Source organism: Elephas maximus, chromosome 8 (assembly GCF_024166365.1).
Source record: "Elephas maximus indicus isolate mEleMax1 chromosome 8, mEleMax1 primary haplotype, whole genome shotgun sequence".
NCBI lineage: Eukaryota > Metazoa > Chordata > Mammalia > Proboscidea > Elephantidae > Elephas > Elephas maximus.
In genome coordinates, this window is record NC_064826.1 from 26,276,690 (window position 1) to 26,298,993 (window position 22,304).

A 22,304-nucleotide genomic window follows, 5' to 3' on the forward strand; every position below is an offset into this window, starting at 1 on the left:
CAAATATTCACATATGCCAGGCACAGATAGGCAATATGATGATAAGCAAAACAAACATGTTTTCTGCTTGACTGGGGTTTACATTCTAGTGGAGGAGTTGGTGATGTAACCAGTAAGTGGCAAAGCTGGGATTAGAACCCAGATAGCTAATGCTCTATTGCTTCTCAACTGATAGAGGTTTCTATAGTTTTTTTTTCCTTTATTTTTGACTTTAAAAAATTTTTAGATAATTTAAAACTTACAGGAGGTTGTAAAGATTATATACTGAGTCTTCATATCCCCTTCCTCCAGCTCTTCCTAATGTTAACATCTTTTATAACTGTGATGGTTAAGATTGTGCATCAGCTTGGCTGGGCCATGATTCTCAGTGTTTTGGCAGTTGAATATTGTGATCACTCCCCTGTTGAAATTTGATATATGATCACTCCCATGATGGAATCTGCTGAGTGGTACCTGCAGGAACAGGGTCTGTGGCGGCTCATGGCCCCCTCAGCCTTTATATCTCTGCCCTCCACTGCCAACTTCCTTCCTCCTTGCCTTGCCAAGGTTTTTTTTGGCTTGTTCTGGATCCTGCAGCTGCTTCTTGTTCATCTGACCTCCAGTTTGGGGACTTGAGCTAGCAGCTTACCTGCTGATCTTGGGATTTGTTGATCTTCACAGCCTGTGAGCAAGTCCTGCTCTCTGACCTCCCAATCTTGGGTTTGCCAGCCCCTGCAGCTACATGAACCAGGAGAAGCCTTGCAATCTTGTCTGCTGATCTTGGGGTTCATTGGTCTTCACAGCCTGTGAGTAAGAGCCCCACTCTCCAACATGCTGATCTTGGGTTCACCAGTCCCTGCAGCTACGTGGATTAGAAACCTCTATCCTGACCCATAGACTTGGGATGCTCCAGTCTCTACAACCGTGTGAGCTGTTTCATTGATACAAATCTCTCTCTCTGTATATATGTTTACACACTTTACTGGTTTTGCTTCTCTAGAGAACCAAGCCTAAGACAATAGCCATGGTACAAGTGTCAAAACTAAGAAGTTAATGATATTACAATGCAGTTAACTAAACTACAGACATCATTTGGATTTCACTAGTTTTTCCACTAATGTTTATTTTTGTTCCAGGATCCAATCCAGAATTCCATTTTGCTTTCACTTGCCATGTCTCTTAGTTTCCTCCAATCTGATTATTTCTTAGGCTTTCCTGTCTTTCATGATTTTGACACCTCTGAAGAGTACTGGTCAGATATTTTGTAAAATGTCCATCAGTTTGAGTTTGTCTGGTAATTTTTCATGGTAGGACAGAAGTTATGGCTTTTGTGCAAGAGTACCAGAGTGGTGATGTGCCCTTCACTCGACATCATATCGAGGGGTACATATCAACATGTTGTATTAGTGGCAATGTTGATCTTCATCACTTGGTAAGGTGGTCTCTGATAGGCTTCTTCATTCTCAAGTTACTATTTTTCTGTTTTCATACTTTATTTATTAGAAGCAAGATACAAAGTCAACACCACACATGAGAAGGTGAATTAAGCTTCACCTCCTGAAGAGAAGAGTATTAAAAAATTTGTGGAATATATTAAAACCACTACAGTAACCAAATCGACTACATCTGTGGAAAGAGACGTTGGAAAAGCACAATACCATCAGTTCGAACAAGGCCAGGGGACGACTGTGGAACAGACCATCAGTTTGCTCATATGCAAGATCAAGTTGAAGTTGAAGAAAATTAGAACAAGTCCACAAGAGCCAAAGTATGACCTTGAGTATATCCCACCTGAGTTTAGAAATCATCTCAAGAATAGATTTGATACGTTGAACACTAATGACCAAAGACCAGATGAGTTGTGGAATGACATCAAGGATATCACACATGAAGAAGGCAAGAGGTCATTGAAAAGACAGACAAGAAAGATAAGACCAAAATGGACATCAGAAGAGACTCTGAAATTTGCTCTTGAACATAGAGTAGCTAAAGCAAATGGAAGAAGTAATGAAGTAAAAGAACTGAATGGAAGATTTCAAAAGGTGTCTCAAGAAAACAAAGTAATATTATAATGAAAAGTGCAAAGACCTGGGAATAGGAAACCAAAAGGGAAAAAAATGTTCAGCGTTTCTCAAGCTGAAAACACTGAAGAAAAAATTCAAGCCTTAAGTTGCAATATTGGAGAAATCTACGGGGAGAATATTAAATGACATAGGAAGCAACAAAAGAAGATGGAAGGAATACACAGTCACTGTACCAAAAAGAAATGGCTGCCATTCAACCATTTCAGAAGAAAACATATGATCAAGAACTAATGGTACTGAAGGAAGAAGTCCAAGCTGCACTGAAGGCATCGGTGAAAAACAAGACTCCAGGAATTGACAGAATATCAATTGAGATGTTTCAACAAATGGCTGCAGCGCTGGAAATACTCACTCATCTATGCCAAAAAATTTGGAGGACAGCTCCCTAGTCGACCAACTGGAAGAGATCTGTACTTGTGCCTATTCCAAAGAAAAGTGATCCAACAGAATGTGGAAGTTATCGAACAATATTATTAATATTACACTCAAGTAAAATTTTGCTGAAGATCATTCAAAAGCAGTTACAGCAGTACATCAATAGGGAACTGCCAGAAATTGAACCAGATTCAGAAGAGGATGTGGAACAAGGGATATCATTGTTGATGTCCGATGGATCCTGGCTGAAAGCAGAGAATACCAGAAAGATGTTTACTGATGTTTTGTTGACTATGTAAAGGCATTCAACTATGTGGATCATAACAAATTATGAATAACATTGTGAAGAATGGGAATTCTAGAACACTTAATTGTGCTCATAAGGAACCTGTACTTAGATCAAGACTCAGTCGTTCAAACAGAACAAGGGTGTATTGCCTGGTTTAAAATCAGGAAAGGTGTGCTTCAGGGTTGTGTCCTTTTACCATAGTTATTCAATCTGTATGCTGAGGAAATAAATAATCCAAGAAGCTGGACTATATGAAGAAGAAAGCAGCATCAGGATTGGAGGAAGACTCATTAAATATGCAGATGACACAACTTTGCTTGCTGAAAGTGAAGAGCACTTGAAACACTTTCTGAGGAAGATCAAAAACCATAGCCTTCAGTATGGATTACATTCAAAATAAAGAAAACAAAAATCCTCACAACTGGACCAATAAGCAACATCATGATAAATGGAGAAAAGATTGAAGTTGTAAATGATTTCATTTTACTTGGATCCACAATCAGCGCAGGCAAGAAATCAAAAGGTGCATTGCATTGGGCAAATCTGCTGCAAAAGACCTCTTTAAAGTATTAAAAAGCAAAGATGTAACTTTGAGGACTAAGGTGCACCTGACTCAAGCGATGGTGTTTCAATTGCCTGATATTCATGTGAAAGCTAGACAATGAATAAGGAAGACCAGAGAAGAATTGATGCCTTTGAATTATGGTGTTGGTGAAGAATACTGAAGATAACATGGACTTCCAGAAAAATGAACAAATCTGTCTTGGGAGAAACACAGTCAGAATGCTCCTTAGAAGCAAGGATGGTGAGACTTCATCTCACATAATTTGGGCATGTTATCAGAAGGGACCAGTCCCTGGAGAAGGGCGTCATGCTTGATAGAGTAGAGGGTCAGTGAAAAAGAGGGAGACCCTCAACAAGATGGATTGACACAGTGCCTGGAACAGGGGCTCAAGCGTGGCAACGATTGTGAGGATGGTGGGCAGTGTTTTGTTCTGTTATAGATTGGGTTGCTATGAGTCGAAACCAACTAAAGGGCACCTAACAACAACAACAATGTCAAGTCATCACTGATCTGATTTTGATTCCGAAGAGTTTTGCCTTTTCCAGGAGATCATATAAATAAATCATAACAGTTGTTTTCTTCAATTTAAAGATATCACTTCATTGTCTTCTTGATTGCATCCTTCTATTAAAAATTATTTATTTTGTTGTGGTTGTTGAAAATGTGCACAGCAAAATATACACCAATTCAGCAGTTTCTACATGTACAACTCCGTGATATTGATTACATTCTTCAAATATTGAAACCGTTCTCGCCCTCTTTTTCTGAGTTGTTCCTCCCCCATTAACAGAAACTCCCTGCCCCCTAAGGTTCCTATCTAATCTTTTGAGTTGCTGTTGTCAATTTGATCCATATAGACAGTTCTTAAAAGAGCATAATGCTTAAGGCAGACATTTTTTTTACTAGTTAAACTAAACTATTTGGCTTTAAGACTTCAGGGGATGTTTTTGGCTTAAGGTTTAAAGATCATCTTGGCAAAATTTTCAGGGCTTCATCCACCTTCCTTCGCTCCAGAAAGTCTGGAGTCCATGAGAATTTTAAATCTGTTCTGCATTTTCCCCCTTTCATCCAGATTCTTCTATGGAATCTTTGATCAAAATGTTCAGTAATGGTAGCCAGGCACCATCCAGTTCTTCTCCTCTCATGGCAAAGGAGACAGTTGTTCATGGAGACAATTAGTCACACATTCCGTTTGCTCCTCCAATTCCTGACTCTCCTTCCTGTGTTGCTCCAGATGAATAGAGACCAATTTTTGTAATTTGGTTGATTGCATCTTTAGGTATAATTCTTATCCTTGTTGTTTTTTAGGTAAAATATTCTCTTTTTTCCTCTGAATGTCTTTAAGTTTTTCTCTTTGTCTTATGTGTTTACCAGTTTGAATAGTGTATGCCTACCTGCTAGTTTGTTTTTTAATCCTATTTGGATTTTCTGAGCATTTTTGATTCGTGGTATGGAGTCTGCCATTCATTTTGAACAATTCTCAGCCATTATTTCTTCAAATTTTTTTTGCCTTTCTTTTTTTCTGATATTGCAGTTTTATGTATGTTAGATCATTTGATATAGTCCCACAGTTCTTGAATCCTTTATTCTGTCCCTCTACTCCCTCTTCCCCCCACTTTTTTTCCACTTTGCTTTTCTGTTTAGGTAATTTCTATTGACCTATTTTCCAATTCACTGATTTTTTTTTTCTCCCCCAGCTGTGTCAGGTCTACCAATGAGCCAATTGAAGGCAATATTTATTATTGTATTTTTTATTTATAGCATTTTCATTTGGTTCTTTCCCAGAGTTTCCATTTCTCTTATGGAATTACCTATCTGATCTTGCATATTGTCTACCTTTTCAATTAGAGTCTTTAAAATATTAAGATAAAAAAAGTTATTTTAAATTCCCTGTTTGATAGATCCAATATCTACATTATATTTTGCTCTAGTTCTGATGATTCCCTATTCTCTTGAAAGTGTGTTTTCTTTGCTAACAGATTCAGAGAAATTTGTGAAATTGAAATCAAAAGATCTTTGCCAATACAATATTTTGGTAAAAAATGCTTGTATTTCATTAATTTTTGTTTTCAAAACTTAAGAGTACAAATTTAACTCATTCGATTTGTAACAGCTATGAAACACACTACTTAGATTTCCTGTGGAAAGCATAATTGACTGACAGTTGCAATTGCCACCTTTTGGATTCATCATTGGGTTTATTCTGAAACTGCACTTCCCTTGGAGAGCTCCCAGCCAATGGGGGGGTGTAATAATAGTGCTGGCCTATTCTACATAGAATTTTCCAACAAACAGCTTTGACTTGGGACTGCCCATTGCCGTAGGCAAAACTTTTTCAGAGCTTCACTTTAGTCTGAGGCTTTTTCTACCCTGCTCTTTTTCCTTCCTCCTCATCTTCCCTAGGTGTCAGACCTACACTGTGGCTTGAGGCTCTCCTGCCAACTCCTGCTTCATCTTCTTATTATTCATAAGGTTTTTACCTAATAAATTCCTTACATTTTTAATCCTATTATGACATATCCTTCTTGGAAGACCTGAACTGACACAAATGTACAGAAAATGTCTACCATGTAATATAATTAATTAATAAATTCAGTCTTTCCAGTCAACACAATCAGCCAAACAAGACTTAATTTCTTTTTGAAAAGCCTGGCTCTGTTTTTAAATTCACAGAAACATGCTAATAGGAATTTTCAGAAAGATAATAAAAATGCCTAAGATAAATTATGGAACGCATCTTGTAAAAGATTACTAAAAACAGTCAATTCAAGATTAAAATGATATGGGAACTAATGTAAATAATATATCTGCTTTTCAAAGGTTATAAAAACGATATACATTTACGTGTTATTTATTACTTAGTTTTTAATAATGCATTGTATGTGTAACTAAAATTATAAATTATTTATAAGGAAAAGAGGATGCCAAAAGGCATTCTTTCGTTAAAAGAGTGTGCATGCATATATTAGACTGTGGTATTCAGCTTTTGGGACTAACTAAAAAAGTATTATGTATGAAAAGTCAGAAATAACTCCATTAATTTCATTAGTTGTTCAGATCAATCTTTTCCTACACATTAACAAAGGAAAAAGGTACATACTGCTAATAATTAATTGATCCAATAACTACTATGTATTTTATGTATTATTAATAGAATGTGGTAAATATTAAACATTTTTTAAGACAAAATAAAATGAAGAATGACTATACTTGGAATAAATATATTTATGTATTTTAAGTGCATATGTATGCACTTTTCATTATATAATTTGACAAAATAAGTTTTTGATTTTATTACCTTATATAATTTAATTATACCAAATGTAAATAATACCTCATTAAATTTGTGTCCGCAGGTTTTATTTGTTGTAATTAGAATGATGTGGTACTTCTTGTTCCTCTTTGTTTAGAGATACTTTTCATTTCAGCTAATCATTTATTTTGAGGATGAGTACTGAGAAAAATGAAAAAAAAATGCTTACATTTAGGTAAAAACTATTTTCAGCATTTATATCTTCTTTCATATTCTCCATTTTGTTTTGCTTGACAATAGTTTAAGGATGAGTGATTAAAATTGTCAAAAAGAAATAATTATCACTCTTATTAACCATGCTCTACATTATGCCTGATTTTAAATCTTCCTCACAAGCACCAGTATACCCCATTTCTTCATCCTTATTTCCAATAGATATAAAACAAAGTAGGAAGCTTTAATTAAGATGGATTTGAGGTGGTTTAATTACTCATTAAATGAATTTCCCCAATAACAATATTTGGAATTGCCCTTTAGTTTGATACCTTGGAAGTTGTTATTTGCTGGGGCAATGTACCATAATGAGATTCCTGGTGAGTAAGGAGTGTGAATTTTATTATGGTGGTAGGGATATCGTGAAAAGGAGAGTAGAAAATAGAATCTACTTGATGCTAGGAAATCATGTGACTGTACTTTGGGGTATGGAAAACTGATTTCTTTAAGAACTATTGATATCCTTGCATCCTTTGAAAGTCACCCTGTAGCCCTCTTCTGGTTGAAAATCCCTGACTTTGCCTTATTTCCTATAAGACTGCTATTTCTTAGAAGCTCCTGTATAAAAATTATGAAGCCACCACTGACCTGAGTCCTGTAGGTATTTGAGCTTATAAATCCATAATAGAGTCAGAGAAGGCAGGAGAGAAAGATAAGGAAAAACAAAAAAAGACAGAAATGAAGAAGGGGGAAAGAGATGAAGAAAGAAAAGACACAAATATCAGTCTATAGAGAGAGAGAATGAGATGATAGACACACACACAACAAAATCAGGATGTAGAGAATGAATTAACTATCGTAGAAAATAGAAGATATACGCAGTAGTTTAAAAAGTGTTTAGTTGAAACAATTGCTTTTAATTTTTACATGAATGCTAGGGTGAGTTATAACTTCCCTTTGAAATATCCATTGATCCAGTTCTTCCCAAGTTAGGGATCCATTAGGCATACCAACAGAACTTTAAAAACTCTAACCCTTTTCTAGCCACACTGAACCACAATCTCTGGGGGTACAGTCCTGTAGTATCTGGAGGCACTTGAGTGACCTATGAGCTTGTGTGTATTATTGTATCCTCACAAGACACTTTCAAAGCCCAGGAGACTGGAAGGACCACATGGGAACACCAAGGGAGAATGACAAAGAAAGGAAGAAATCAAAGCTTCCCAGGAGTTCATGAATAAGAAAATAATTCTAGAGCTTACTTTTGTGGGCATATTTAAGAAAAGGAACCACGAAGGGACCCATATGAATGCAGACCTCCCTCAGTTTGTGAATTTTAGGGAATACGGAACAGAGTCTTAAATGGGGGTGCCAGGGTGCTGGGGGAACTGGCTGGCCAGGGAACACTGCACAGGGGTCTGGATGCAGAGTAGCTGAAATCACAGAGGAAACTGGGAGAGAACAGGGCTGCTGCCAGCAAAATTTGTCCACCTGCCTAGAGCTAGATTCGGCCCTCATTTCTTCTATGCCTCACCTAGGAGAAGGGGGCACCCAAATCCAGCCCTCCCTCTTTCATACCCTTGCAGAGTCTTTTCCTCTTCTGTCCATTCCTCATTCCCAGATAATGCTTATCTGACAGTTTTTCCCTATCATTTAAGTTTCCTGTCCAATAATAGGCACCATCTATGTGTACTTAGCTTTCTATTTCCATGGTGAGTCTCATGTTTTTCATAATCTACCAGGGGAACTCTTCTCACTCCTCTCTTCATTGGGGTATGGAATGGTTCCTGGGAAGAGCATTGGAAGTAGGCACTGAGCTAGTGATCAACTTCATTTGCCTATTTTCTCACTTAAAAAAACAAAACCCAAAAGAAGGAGCTATTATATGAGTGAATATGTATGGTACAATGCTTTCACTGATGGAACCCCAACATCTTCACTTTTTACCCCTTCCGCAGTCTCTAAGTCCTCCTGCCAAGAAATATTTGGTATGTAACCCACTGCTCACATTACAGAGGAGGCCTCTGTCCTTTTGTTCCATTCTCAGTGAAGATGGAGAACAGCTGTTTACCACTCTTTGTGCAATAACCTTTCATCCAATGAATAGAAATTTCATAGTTAACTGTCTCTTTTTCAGCTGGTGTTTATTCCTCATTTCTACAGTTGTTATTATGATCATTTTTTGAAATTTCTTTACATAGGGACACACAACAGAAATCTTGTTTCACTCCATTCCCTTCAACTCCAACTTTACTGTATGTGAGATGCCATAAGGTAATTTTCTCCAAGGCCATGCTTCGTGTCAAGTGATTAAACACAGGTCACTCTCTATAGGTGCATTGACTCATGGCTCCTATTTCTTCTTGAGTCCAGATACTCTGTAAATCTCCGCCTCTGAAGCTAATATTCAGAAAAGATATCTAAACTGATGCGAGGCTCTGTTTTTTCAGCACAAGTAATTTCTCAAGCCTCTATTCCACTATTCTTCATTCCAGTTATTAAAATTCATAGCAGTAAACTCTGTGAACATTGGGTCTATGTGGGTTGGAGGTAAATTTAGGCCTTGATGGAGGATGTCACTCACAAGGCAAGATAATTTAGGGGTGGTCTCTTTGCATTTGAATTTTAAAACACTGCAGCAGGAAGAAAGAAATGGTGCCAATGTAAATTTATGGATGAATATGGTTTTTGAAAAGTATCTTTAGAATCAACATATGGACCCCAGAGATCCCATAATAAGCATGGATAATGAAAGATTGCTTATTTTTATTTCAGTTTATTTTTAAAGATGAATCTATACCTTTTAGTACTCATAAGAACCAAAACTATATTCCCAGGTGACAAAGACATGTGAGGTGATCCAAAAGCTTGAAGCTAATTATCAGCTTCTAAAACTAAAGCTACAGCACAATCTTACTTGACCTTCTGGAAAACATTAAATAGATAAAGTCTAAACAGTGGCCGTGATCCGAAAAATTAATCTTTTTGTTCTAGTTTTACAGTGTTCCAGATAAGGCAGCAATAACACTTTGAAGTTAATTTTGGAACATATACGCATAGAAAAAAAGATGTGAACAGCAAAACTGTAAAGATCATTTATCTCTGAGTGACGTGACCAAAGATTATCTTTATTTTCTTCTTCTTATATCTTTCTATTCAAGATTCCCTCCTTCCTGCACCCGTGAACACGTATTAGGTTAAGCCCCATGGAATTGCCAATAACTTACCATTTTGGACCTACAAAATGGTAATGTCACATGATTCAAATTAATGTTATTTAAAATAAAACTAGTAAAATAATTCAAATTAGATTCAGTTATGATTAACAGACACATAATAATAAAGACAAAATAAAACCAAATAAAAAAAAAATAGAGAGGCTTAAATAAGATAGAGCTTTATTTCTCTCTCATGTTTAGGTTTGGTATGGTGGTTCAGCTCCAGGAAATCCTTTTGGACATGATCTCTTTACAGTGCGGTCCTTGTCCCAGTGGTCCAAGATGGTGGTGAGGGAGCCAGCCATCACATCCCAGTTCCAGCTAGGGTAATAGAGATGGGGGTGAAGAAGAAAGGGGTGCAGGATATACAGCAGTTACCTTATAAGGAAGATGTATAGAAGTCGTCACTCGTTACTTCCACTTCTGTTTTATTGATCAGAGCTTAGCCACGTGGTCAAACTTAGATATACTGGAGTCTGAAAAGTTTAGACTTTATTGTGAAGGATCAAGTGCCCCAATAAAAATTATGGTTCTAGACACATGGGGTCACCATCAGTCAGAATTGACTCGATTGCAACTGACAACAGCAGAATATGGCAGAAGAGAAAATGAATATTGGAAGACAATTGGAATTCCCTGTTATAATTTTTTTTTTATGTTATATAATCCAATTTCTGAATCTCTGTGCTCTCCATTTTCTCCACTTTGTGACAGGATACCACATATTTTAAAAGCACTAGTACAAGGGGCAGCTTGAGGAAATTTTATGGGTCCCAATTTATTTGGCAAAAGTTAGAGAATTGAAGAGAACTTTATCTACAACCAGGAAACCTATTTAGATCGTGCACCCATTTTAATAAACTTTCTTTACCTGTCTCCCCCTGCGTTTTCATTCTCAAAAGCTTTAAAGCACAGCAGAAAAAAAAACCCAGAGAGAATATAGTGAAATTCACTAATGACATTTTAATTTCACTAGTATCTGTGCTTTTCTATATAAATAATTTATATCATTAGAATGATTATAGCAAGACTAGCTGTTTGTATTATGTCCCAACTTTCAGGATACCACCAGGGCACTGGGAAGTATCCCGCTTTCCAATATTGATTCCCTGATGCCCTCTGTGAAATGCTGTCTTACATTTTGTAATAAATTTAGAAAATCTGTGTGTTAGTGCCCCTGTTCACTAAGCAGCCAGGAAAATTCCCTCGTTAGGAGGCTTGCTTTGTCAAAGAGGGGCTTCAGGCTTCTGTTTGACATTTATGTTGAATTTGCATCTTGTTCTTGGCAGGGCACCCAGGAACACAAGCTGGTCCTAAGGAGGGGGAAGTAGAGGGAGGGTTGAGAGAATGTGCTGGGGGAGGGGTGGGAAAGAATAAAAGAAAGCCTGGTCATCTGGGGACATTCTTGTTCTTTGGAAGGTAGAGCCCTGGGCACCCCCTCTACAAGTGCGGCGGAACAGCTGTTTCCATGGGCTGTTGCCTGGGCTGGCCAGGCTGACTTGGATTCCTGGCTCTTTTCTCTTTCTGATGTTAATTTTTCTTGCCATGTCATCATTCTAATTTTTATCCTCCCTTTTTTGGGAACTGATCACTTGTTCACTATATGTATTGCCAGGAGATTTCCCTGGAGTTATTATGGGAGAAGATGATGGAAGGAGGATGGGCAGGGGATTTCACAAGTTAGTCTTTCAACTGGGGTTCTGCGATATTTTTGTCTTTAGTATAATTTATTCTGTCTACAGTATCTGCAAGCAAATGTCTCCGATTTTTTTTTTCCAGGCCAGAGTTTGAAGTGAGCCTATGTTGCATTTTCCCCTTGAAGTCTCATGAGTATGCCAAATGCATTTTCTATGGAGTTAAAAGCTAAAATGATTTGCCAAAGTGCCAATTGCAGAAAAAAAAGAAAACTGGAAAATTGATTGGAGCTTCCTTTCGTGTTCCCCCATTCTGCTGGTACTTCACTGACCCCAAACACCAATGCTTTGAGACCCACATACTACCTTCCATTTCCCACCGGTGTACCTTAGCCAGGTCTTCACCTTTTCCTCCTTCCTCGGTTCATTTGTCCATTCAGTCATTTATTTGTTCATTTTGCAAGTATTTGCCATGTACCAGGTGGTTCTATGTGATGAGATATAACCAACCAAGCAACCAACTAGTTGTTGCAAGTAGTTTGAGGAATCTTGTATAAATATGAAAAAATTAAATTCACATGCCATAAATGAGAATTCTTTTAAAAAAAAGTCGAGGAGGGGGCAAGGAGTACCAAATTCTACCAAGATTTTCAGATTGAAAAGGAAAGGTAGTACGTCCAATTTCCTTTGCATCATTTTTTGGAGGTTTTGTACTGAGAACCTTGCAAATGGGAGTCATGATCTGATTTGATGGAAGAAGTGAACAACACTGTAACTTTTCTTCATATCTTTAATCAGCTATACTTTATGGGCTATTTCAGTGAAATGGAAAAGAACATAGATTAAAATGGGATTAGAGCAGTGGACTCGAATATAACAATGATCATGAAGATGGCACAGGCCCAGGAAACATTTTGTGCTGTTATACATAGGGTCACTATGAGATAGAACTGACTTGAAGCTGACAAACAACAACAGCAATGACAAGTAACAGTGGAGAGATGGATATAAGGGAGGGCATAAAAGATAGCTCAAAAAGACTAGTTGATGTCTTACGTGTTGCAAAGAGAGCAACAGGGAAAAGTCAAAGACGAGCCTAAAGATTCATTCCTAAGAACCTGGTGGAATTTATAGTTAGAAGGGTATAGGAGGAGCCCTGGTGGCACAATGATTAAGAGCACAGGTGCTAACCAAAAGTCAGCAGTTCAAATCCACCAGCCGCTCCTTGGAAACCCTATGGGGCAGTTCTACTCTGTCCTGTAGGGTCACTATAAGTCGGAATCGACTAAACGGCAATGGGTATGCTATGGTAAGGGTGTAGGAAGGAGGATTGGGACTAAGTGCCTTAAATGCTTTGCTATTTTACAAGTTCCAGATGCATTTTAACAATTCTCTTTTATGATGGAGCACTCTACTATTGGAATGACTAATCATGATGTTCTCTGTTTTATTCAAGCTCATCCTTTTTCACTTACTCTCAGGAGTCTGCTGCATACAGTTTCAGGGAGGTTTCCACCTGCCAAAAGTTAAAGAGAGGACAATAGATTTTTATATAATGCAGAAAGGCATAATAAGGTGATTTACTTCAAAGGAGTACCAAAGTCTGGTGAAATGCCAAGGGATTTTCTCCTAGGGTGTGAATTGTCTATAACTTCAAATTTCAAGGTTTAGCAATTCTAATGTTAACAAATTACAGTTCTAAGTAGGGAAATAACAGCAGGCTTGTATGAGAATGGAAATTTTGGTTTCAAGATAGAGTCATTACTAGTAATGATCAGATGAGATTCAAGATATTCAAACATGGGCCGTTTTGTGTGGAAAAGCTATTCAAAATTCCAATAACTAACTAATGGTTGCTTGCTATATCTTTTTATGCACAGAGAAGACCACAGATTTGCATTCTGTCTAGATACAAATCCCTCTTCCTTTAACTCAGATTCCATCAGAAAAGAGGTGTATCTTTTTTCTCCTATTTGAGTACAATTCCTTCAGTAGTTTCATTTGGTTAAGATCATGGTAGGGCTCTATCTATGAGTCCAAATCGACTCCATGACAACAGGGAATCTCTTGAATGCTTCTTTGGAGCACCACGACCATTCCTCTCTCTAATGTACTTTTTGATTAATTTGGGGCTTTATTTAAGTCATAGGAGTGATTATTAATACCAATGGTTTATTTTGATCAGCAGTAGAATTTATAAAATGTGAGTAATTGGGATTGACTTTCTCAGGTAGGGAAGGGAACGAAAAGGGGCAGATTACTTTGAATTAATAAAATTCCTAATTGTAGAATATTTTTTAAGAAATGTAGTTGTGGCCCTTTTTAATACATAATGGTATTTGCATCTATGTATTTAAAGGAGAACTCCTTTTGGAATTTCATTAATCAATAGTTGGCAATGATTTAAAATTTCTATTTAATACCATTATTTATGTGACTACGGCATGCCAGGGAGATGTTTACATGTAGGTCATTACTTCTAACGTGGTTGAAAGTATTTTTCTCTTAGGTGAAGGGCTATTTTATTAAATCATTGTTGCTGTTGTTGTTAGGTGACATTGAGTCGATTTCGACTAGTAGTATCCCCAAAGAATTTTCTGCGATGTAATCTATACTGGAACAATCTCTAGGTCTTTCTCTTGTGTAGCCACTGGATGGGTTTGAACAGCCAGCCTTTTGGTTAGCAGCTGATTGTTCAACTTTTGCACCACCAGTGATCCTTATTAAATCATTAATGAGTTAATTGCCAGTTTATTACACACAGCTTTTGGAAAAACATCCCATGTATCTCACAATTACTGAGCAAGCACGATGGCAAATTTCTGTCATTTGCTTCGCTTACTCTGCCATTCATTTTTGAGGGTTCGTTAGGATTGTTGGTTAGTAACACTTTCTATACTCTATTAATTGATCAAATCATCATGAATATATTTTGGTAGTAGTTCATTTTCTTGACCAATTCACTTACCAAAGGAGCTGTCAATGAAATGTGGAGATCAGTGACACAGGACATATAGATCCATTCACTCATTAAATATCTCAATTGGCTTTTATTACATATCAAGCACTCTTCTAGGTGCTCAGGTACAAAGGTGAAAAGGCAGAAACTTGTATTTTACCTTTTAGATACAAAGTGGATACTGATAATTTTAATAGATCCCTGTCGAGTCTGCCTTAAAAGTATGGACAAAGAACTGTGGGAGTAGAAATGAGAAAGTGAGAGTCTAGATGAGTGAGAAGGTGTTCATTCATCGAATCCAACAGTCAACAGATCTCTTTAACTCAGTGTATTGGCATAGGTTTGTCGTGATCTTGCAGATAATGTACATTTGAACCCCAGGCCTATATAAGGGCAGGTCTATGGTTAGAAAATCTAACACCAAACCAGCTGCCATTGAGTTGATTGTGTGTGACTCATGGCAACCCCATGCGTGTCAGAATAGAATTGTGCTCCAGCGGCTTCCCCCGTTGTGCCTCTGGGTAGACTTGAACCTCCAACATTTTGGTAAGCAGCCCAGTGAATTGACTGTTTGCACCACATCCCAAAAAAACATAGGGACTCTGAAATTCCAAAAGGAGATTATTATTGTTATTATTATTTTTATTCCCAGTCATGGTAGACCTCGAGAGGTTTTATTTTAAGCTCCCAGTGAGGTTTTGCCTCAGGTAGGCAGATTTTCTTCTGATGAGTGCTTTATTTTCTGTATGTTGTACTGGTGTATATTATCTTCAAACAGGTATGGAAGCAGTTGGACAAAATTTACTGTAAGAGTTTTATGCTATAAGTATAATTACCATTCCTTGAGTTTTGCAAACATTCTTGCTCCTAGGACTCCATTCTGGGTGAACTCTGGGTTAAATGACAAGAAGCAATCTTGGCTCTGCTCTTTTTTCAAACGACCTGCTCCTCACTTCTCTTCCAATACCAAACCTGTTGCCATTGAGTCTATTCCAACTCATAGGAACCCTATAGGACAGAGCAGAACTGCACCGTAGGGTTTCCAAGGAGCACCTGGTGGAATCGAACTGCTGACCTTTTGGTTAGCAGCCGTAGCTCTTAACCACTATGCCACCAGTGTTTCCATATATCCCGGCAAATGTTGTAATAGGGGTAATGAGCGATATGTGTGTGGTATCCTGCCTAAAATGAAAATCTAAAGTCTTTTCTGAAAAAAGCAACAGTACTGGGGGCATAGGCAAAGGTGGCAGATGTTGTTAGGAGGAGGACCATATTTTTCACGGCTACAGAGCACCTTTCTCTGGGGCCAACATTATGTTCCCTCCTACTGTGCCATGTGTCAGTGACTCCAAATGTTCACCCTGTGAAAGACTCACAGGAGCACCGATCCTCTAGGCTGTCGTCACTGTTGCTGTAATTGCTCTCAGTAATTACGCTTAGTACCATCTACAATGTTTTCCTTCCTGATGGGTGAGAGGTTTTACAGTCATGTTAAGGTTCTGCTCTATGTTGCTTCCAGTGTGCTGAAATGCCAAGTTCCTAGTCTCCTTCTCCAAGATTGCTGGGCTGAACAGAGCCTGGGGCTGGGTGATGTAGGTCCTGACTTGGCTCTGACATGAAGCTGTCTGGATTGGATGGCAGTCCATTGTTGCTGCCTTTCTCTAAGGAGAAGAGAGCATTTGTGATGAATTTGAAATCATTTTTCTACCCCCACTGGTTTTCTTGGAGGAATTTACATTATCTTTTTTTTTATTTCCCCTGCTTATTTCCTATGTGTTTTTATTTTGTAATGAAAGCCTGGTCAGTCCTGCATTTCACATCCATCTGCAAGCATGATGTGTATACGTAACTTTTGCCAGTGCTCTGGCTTTTGCAGATCTTGCTGGCACAAAGGAGTTTCTTTATTAAAGGTATAGCCATGCCTCATATGAGTTCTCTGTGAAGAACTAGTAGAAACAAGCTGAGATAAATTTCTGCCATTTTTATGATTAGTCCCTTATCAGAGGAAGGCTAGAATTTACCCTCTTTGAGGGTTAACTGGAGAAAATTAGGTCTGCCTTGATGATTTGAAAAGAACTGATTATAAATTATATGCAGGCAGGGACCACATTAGTCTTGTTCATTGTTCATATGTTGATTTCCTAACATCTAAAAAAAAATCTAGCATGGTACAATTAGCAGCTTAGAAAATACCTGTTGGGTAAATGAATGGATAAAAAAATGAATAAAGCCCATGTCTCTGAGCAGCTCTGTGTAAAGCTTTGCCCTCCTAGCCTCATCTCCCTCCATCCATCTGGCTGCATTTACCAGGTCTCCTTTTGTAATGCACCCTGGAGAGATCTTAGGATCCCATTAGACTCTTATGCTTGTTCACATAATTAAAAACCAAAACAATAGCAAACACTTATCTGATGATTGTACCACCCCCAAGAAGCATATATTCTAAAATAGGGTCAGCTTTGGGTGTCAAATTCTCAGCAGCAATTCTGTCCATGTCCTCCTACAGGAAATTTTAGGTTCATAAACCCAGTGAATTTCCAAGTTTGAACTCAAGATTTAGGCAGACTTATGCTCCCAGACACTAGCAGCACTGGACCCAGGCAGGCTTTTCTTCTTCCCCCTCTTCCCACCACAGCAGTAGACCCTTGCATGTCTTACATATGAAGGACAGAGGAGAACTTGTGCTCTCTGGGAAGAGGAGCTCCTAAGAGGAAGAACAAGGGTACAGGCCAGCCAGCATGGGCTGTTTTCCCAAATTCACAATTCAAGTAAGTCATTCAACCTGCTAAGGGATGGAGTGAGTTAAGGCCAAAACCAAACCCAAACCCATTGCCTTCGAGTTGATTCTGACACACAATGACCTTGTAGGACAGAGTAGAACTGCCCCACAAGGTTTCCAAGGCTGTAATCTTTACAGAAGCAGACTGCCACATCTTTCTCCCACGGAGCGGATGGTGAATTTGAATCACCAACCTTTTGGTTAGCAGCCAAGTACACTTAACTGTTGTGCCACCAGGGCTCTTTAGTTAAGGCCACATTACAGATATGAGTCACACAAATTGAACTTCCTTTCACATCAGGGGAAGGGAAGAAGCTTTCACCAATAACAGTGCTAACTAAGAACTGCAGTGCAACCATCTCTACTCTCGGCTTCAGGTGTCCCTGCCTGAAACACTACCTCCTCTCTTCCCAATTCACTTCCTTTCAGTACCTTGAATTCAACAATCCTCTGAACCTATGGCCTTTCTACTACCCCTTATCACCTTCATCTCCACTCCTCTTTATTGTCTCAACTTGAATTCCATGGTCAATCATATGACCTCTTCTGCAGATACACTCTCAAATCCCTTGCTGCTCTCTGACTTTATTGTGTTGGCCTGGCAAATCACGGAAAAATAAAACATAAATAATAAAAAAAAAATATTGCAATCAGTCCATTCTGAATCATGCAGATTCCACATGTTTCAGAAAACAGCTGTACCCCATAGGGTTTTTAATGGTTGTAATCTTATAGAATTAGATAGCCAGGACTTTCTTCCATGGAGCATGCCTGGGAGGATTCCGACTGGCAAGTTTTGATTAGTAGTCTATCAGAAACTGATTGCACTAACCAGAAGCCTTCGGGCAAGTCACAGCATTGGTTAAATCCACTGTCTCCTTCTCTGGGCTTGCATCAATATGTTGAAAGTGGCTGCAGAAAAATCCAAAACCATGCTGACTAGGTCTCACTTTAAATTAATAATCACAGATCTTAAGTAGGCCCTTAGTACTGCCCAGAAAGCAAAACACACGTTTCAAATCTTTTCACTTTCCCTCTCTGCTTATGTTTTCTTTCATTCTAAATTCCCCAGCACTCTCCCGATCTCACTCTCAGCTGATGACCTTGCTTCCTATCTCAATAAGAAAATCGAAGCCTCTTTCTGGGACCTCCCTGAAGGATAGTGGTGAAGGGAAATCTTCCCAATGGGCAGAATTTTGAGTAATGCACCTTGTTGTTCACTTTGCTTGGAAGGAGAAATGGCCAGATTTGTGACTATATACTGATTCTTGGGCTGTGGAGGGATTGCGGAGATTACTGCCACCACCAAGGACTTGAAGGAGGCAGGAGTGGTGATTCAGACCACATCCCCATTCAACTCGCCTATTTAGTATGTGCAACAAACAGATGGATCTTGGAGAATGACAGTGGAGTATCAAAAACTTAACCAGGTGGTGACTTGTCTTAGGCTGAGCTCTATAGAAGCAAAACCAGTAAAGGATATAAATATATACATACAGAGAGAGATTTGTATCAAGGAAATGTCTCATGCAGTTTTTAGAAGCTGTAATGTCCCAAGTCTGTGGGGGTAGGAAAGAAGCTTCTCCTGACTAACGTAGTGGCAGGGGCTGGTGAATCAAAATCGGTAGGCCAGAAAGCAGGGCTGTTGCTTACAGGCTGTGAAGATAGACGAACCTCAAGATTAGCAGGCAAGACCACAGGTAAGCTGCTAGCTCAAGTCCCAAAAACAAGAGATTAGATGAGCAGGAGCCAGCTGCAGGATCCAGAACAAGCAAAAGCCCTGGCAAGGAGAGCAGGAAGGACTAGGCAGCAGAGGGTGGTGAGATGAAAGATGAGGGGGCAGTGAGCAGCTAGGGACCCTGATCCCACTGGGACCACTCACCGCAGATCCTATCGTGGTGGTGATCACGTATCATATCTCAACAGGGAAGTGATCACAACATTATACAACTGCCAAAACACTGAGAATCATGGCCCAGCCAAGCTGACACACAATCTTAACCATCACAGTTATATAGCTGTATTTACAAAACCATGTATACCACTGTATAAGAAGAAATGTCACAAAATTGTTTTCCAGATCACCTTAGCAGGAAAGTAATGAAATAGATCCATGAATAATATATGCATGCAAATACTAAAAAAGTATGACTTATACCTTAGCAAAAGTCACCCGGTGGTGACCACACTCCACGTTTACTACCTAAAAGTCCTTGGGCACACTGCTTTCAGGACAATGTGAACCTAGACTGATATGTTATTGTTGTTTTTGTGTGCCATCAAGTCAATTTCAACTCATAGTGAACCTATCGGGCAAAGTAGAGCAGTTTCCCACGTCTTTTCTCCCATGGAGCAGTTGGTGGGTTGAACCTTGGGCCTTTCAGCTAACAGCTGAACGCTTAACCGTTTTGCCACCAGGGCTCCTTTAGAGTGGTATAAGAGGCTGTTATGATTTAGCTCCTGACTTCTGTTGGCCTCCACTTGGCCATTCTCATTCATTTCGGAGAATGGCCACCTTTGCTCCATGTTTTTGCTAGATAGACTTTTTGCCTATCGAACACCCTCTTTCTACCTGTTTTGCACAAGGCTCTCATAGCATCCATGTTACCTCTGTCAGAGCTGTCTTCACACTACATTGTACTTGATGTCTCTTTACCTGTTTGTCTCCTCAACTTTTTTTTAAGGGCAGAGACTGCATGTTATTAATTTTAATTTTTCTTTTAGTATCTTATATGCTTAGCAAAACGCCTGGTATCTAGAGTGTGTTTACTAACGTCCTTTGAATAAATGAATTAATGGATAGCATGAATTCTTTCTTCTGCTAAAAGTGTACTGATCTGTTTTGGGATCAAGAAGTAGAGTCAAGAAGTTTAATGGGTGTACTCTATTCTCCATCTCTCTATTGGACATTTAGTTTTTATCCTCTCCCTTTCAAAACTGATGTGAGAGGATAAATGAATTATCATTTTAAAGAACTCAGGGCTTCTAAAGTAAGGGTCCGGAGTGAGTCCTTACTACTCATTAAAAACTAATGGGTCAAGCCTGAGTTATGGATGAAAGCTGTCTAGAATGATACTTCTGAGGAAGGGTTAAACAAGTTAAGGACCACAATCGTGACATTTCCTAGAGCTCTTAAGAAGTTTAAAGGAAGATATTCACTCAACTTTGACTTTCAGACACAAAGACATAATCAAAAGAATACGAAGCAGTTTTGAAACCTTAATAGGTCCGTGGGGAAATACTTGAGAAGGATTATTTTCTAGATTCAAAGACTTTTTCCAAGGCCAATTTAGGGTTGCCTCTCTATGAGTATCTGTGTACCTTAAAGGATTTGGGCTGCCATGGTGATTGTCTACAATAAAATGCTTTGGTAAAAACATTTTTTTTTTTTTAATTCTAGTCCAGTTTCATCAACACTAATTCTGCCTTTTGTCTGCAATTGCTGCTGCTAATTGACAATATTTGGGTGACAAGAAAGTCTCGTATTTTCTTTAAAGATCTTTACAGAGATTTTAACACATTAGTTTTCACTGTTAAAACTATTTTCTTGTTTCTGTCCTGATGGCTTTTTGAAAAATTTGCAGATATATGCCCATATATAGGCCTAATAAGCCCAATAACGTGGTCCCAAACTCCAACAACACTCAATGAAAACTAAATTAGCCAGTGAGCTAAATATAAAGAGTAGCACTTTTATGCTCACTTATTTTGATTTTGGCAGTGTTTTATCATAGGAAAAAAACTTATTTAAAGATATTGACTTTTTTTTTAGCGTGCTTGCGATTTATTAACTGTCAAATGCAATTATTCATCCATTTTACAGATATTAAGATGAAATTAAAGGGGGAAGAAAACCTCCCTTCTTCAAAAAATATATTTAGTTTGAATAGATTCTTGTTTTCTAAAAAATTTTATGATATTATAAAAGTTTACTACTGAACCTCATCCTAAACACTATTCATTCAACAAATATTTATTGTGGGTACAAAGATATTTCAGACATAGAAAGTCATAGTAGAGAAAAAGAAAGACGAAGATAATAATTATGATACTATATTCATTAATGCTACCAGAAAACATCTACAAACAGCTGTGGAAGCACAGTGGAGATTACTCTTCATGTTGTATGAGAAGATATGGGAAGGCTTCAAAGAAGTGGTGTCATCTAAGATAAGAAAATAATGTTCAGGCATTGATGGAGGAGGGCATTCCAGACCAAGGAAGCGTCACGAACAAAGTCTTGGAGGTATGTAAGTGTCTGGTTTGGGGGCTAACGGTGTGGCTAGAATATAAAGATACAAAAAGTGCAGTAAAGGGTTGGGATGAAACCAAGTTGTGAAGAGTCCTGTAACCTCACAGATGCATTTGGACCTCATCTCACAGTTATTTGGAAGCTAGGGAAGGTCTTATGGAGAAGAGAGATATGAATAGGTGTGTGCTTTAGAAAAAATTACTGTGCCTGATATTTGGAGGATTAATTGGAGAGCAAGAGCTAAGAAGCAAAGAGACCATTTAGGATTCTATTGCGATAGTCCTGTGAAGAGATGTTGAGGACGTGAACCAGGATAGGTAGGAGGGTATTGTGAATGTAAGAAACATCTTGGAAGCAGAATATATACAATTTAATAACCAATTGTTTGCAAAGTGAAATAGCTGGGTGAAGAAAATATGACCCTGATGTTTTGAATTTAGGAGAACCGAGTAAAGATGATGTTAGTCAAGACCCTAACCCTACCAAAGCTGAGACTTAATCTTAAGACTAGCTTAAGGCTGGTCTTACTTTTGGGTGAATGAAGATAACAATAATTAGTTCCCAAAGTTGAAAAATATACTGTGACTTAGTATAAGAAACTCTTGTATAGTTGATATCTTCACGTAGACCTAATGGATCATAAACTCAGAGGACTATGCGTAGTAAGAAAAACTGATACTTAGCTAACAGCTTCATTACCAGAT

The 22,304-nt window shown here is 38.3% G+C and overlaps 1 protein-coding gene across 1 annotated transcript in view; it reads left to right on the plus strand.

Annotated features, from left to right (window-relative positions):
- Positions 1-22,304, plus strand: part of IQUB (IQ motif and ubiquitin domain containing) — a 109,084-nt gene that overhangs the window by 84,526 nt on the left and 2,254 nt on the right. The window contains exon 13 of the transcript XR_007518388.1: positions 21,422-21,594. The gene's annotated coding sequence lies outside the window, so the exon portion shown is untranslated. The remainder of the gene's footprint in view (positions 1-21,421; positions 21,595-22,304) is intronic.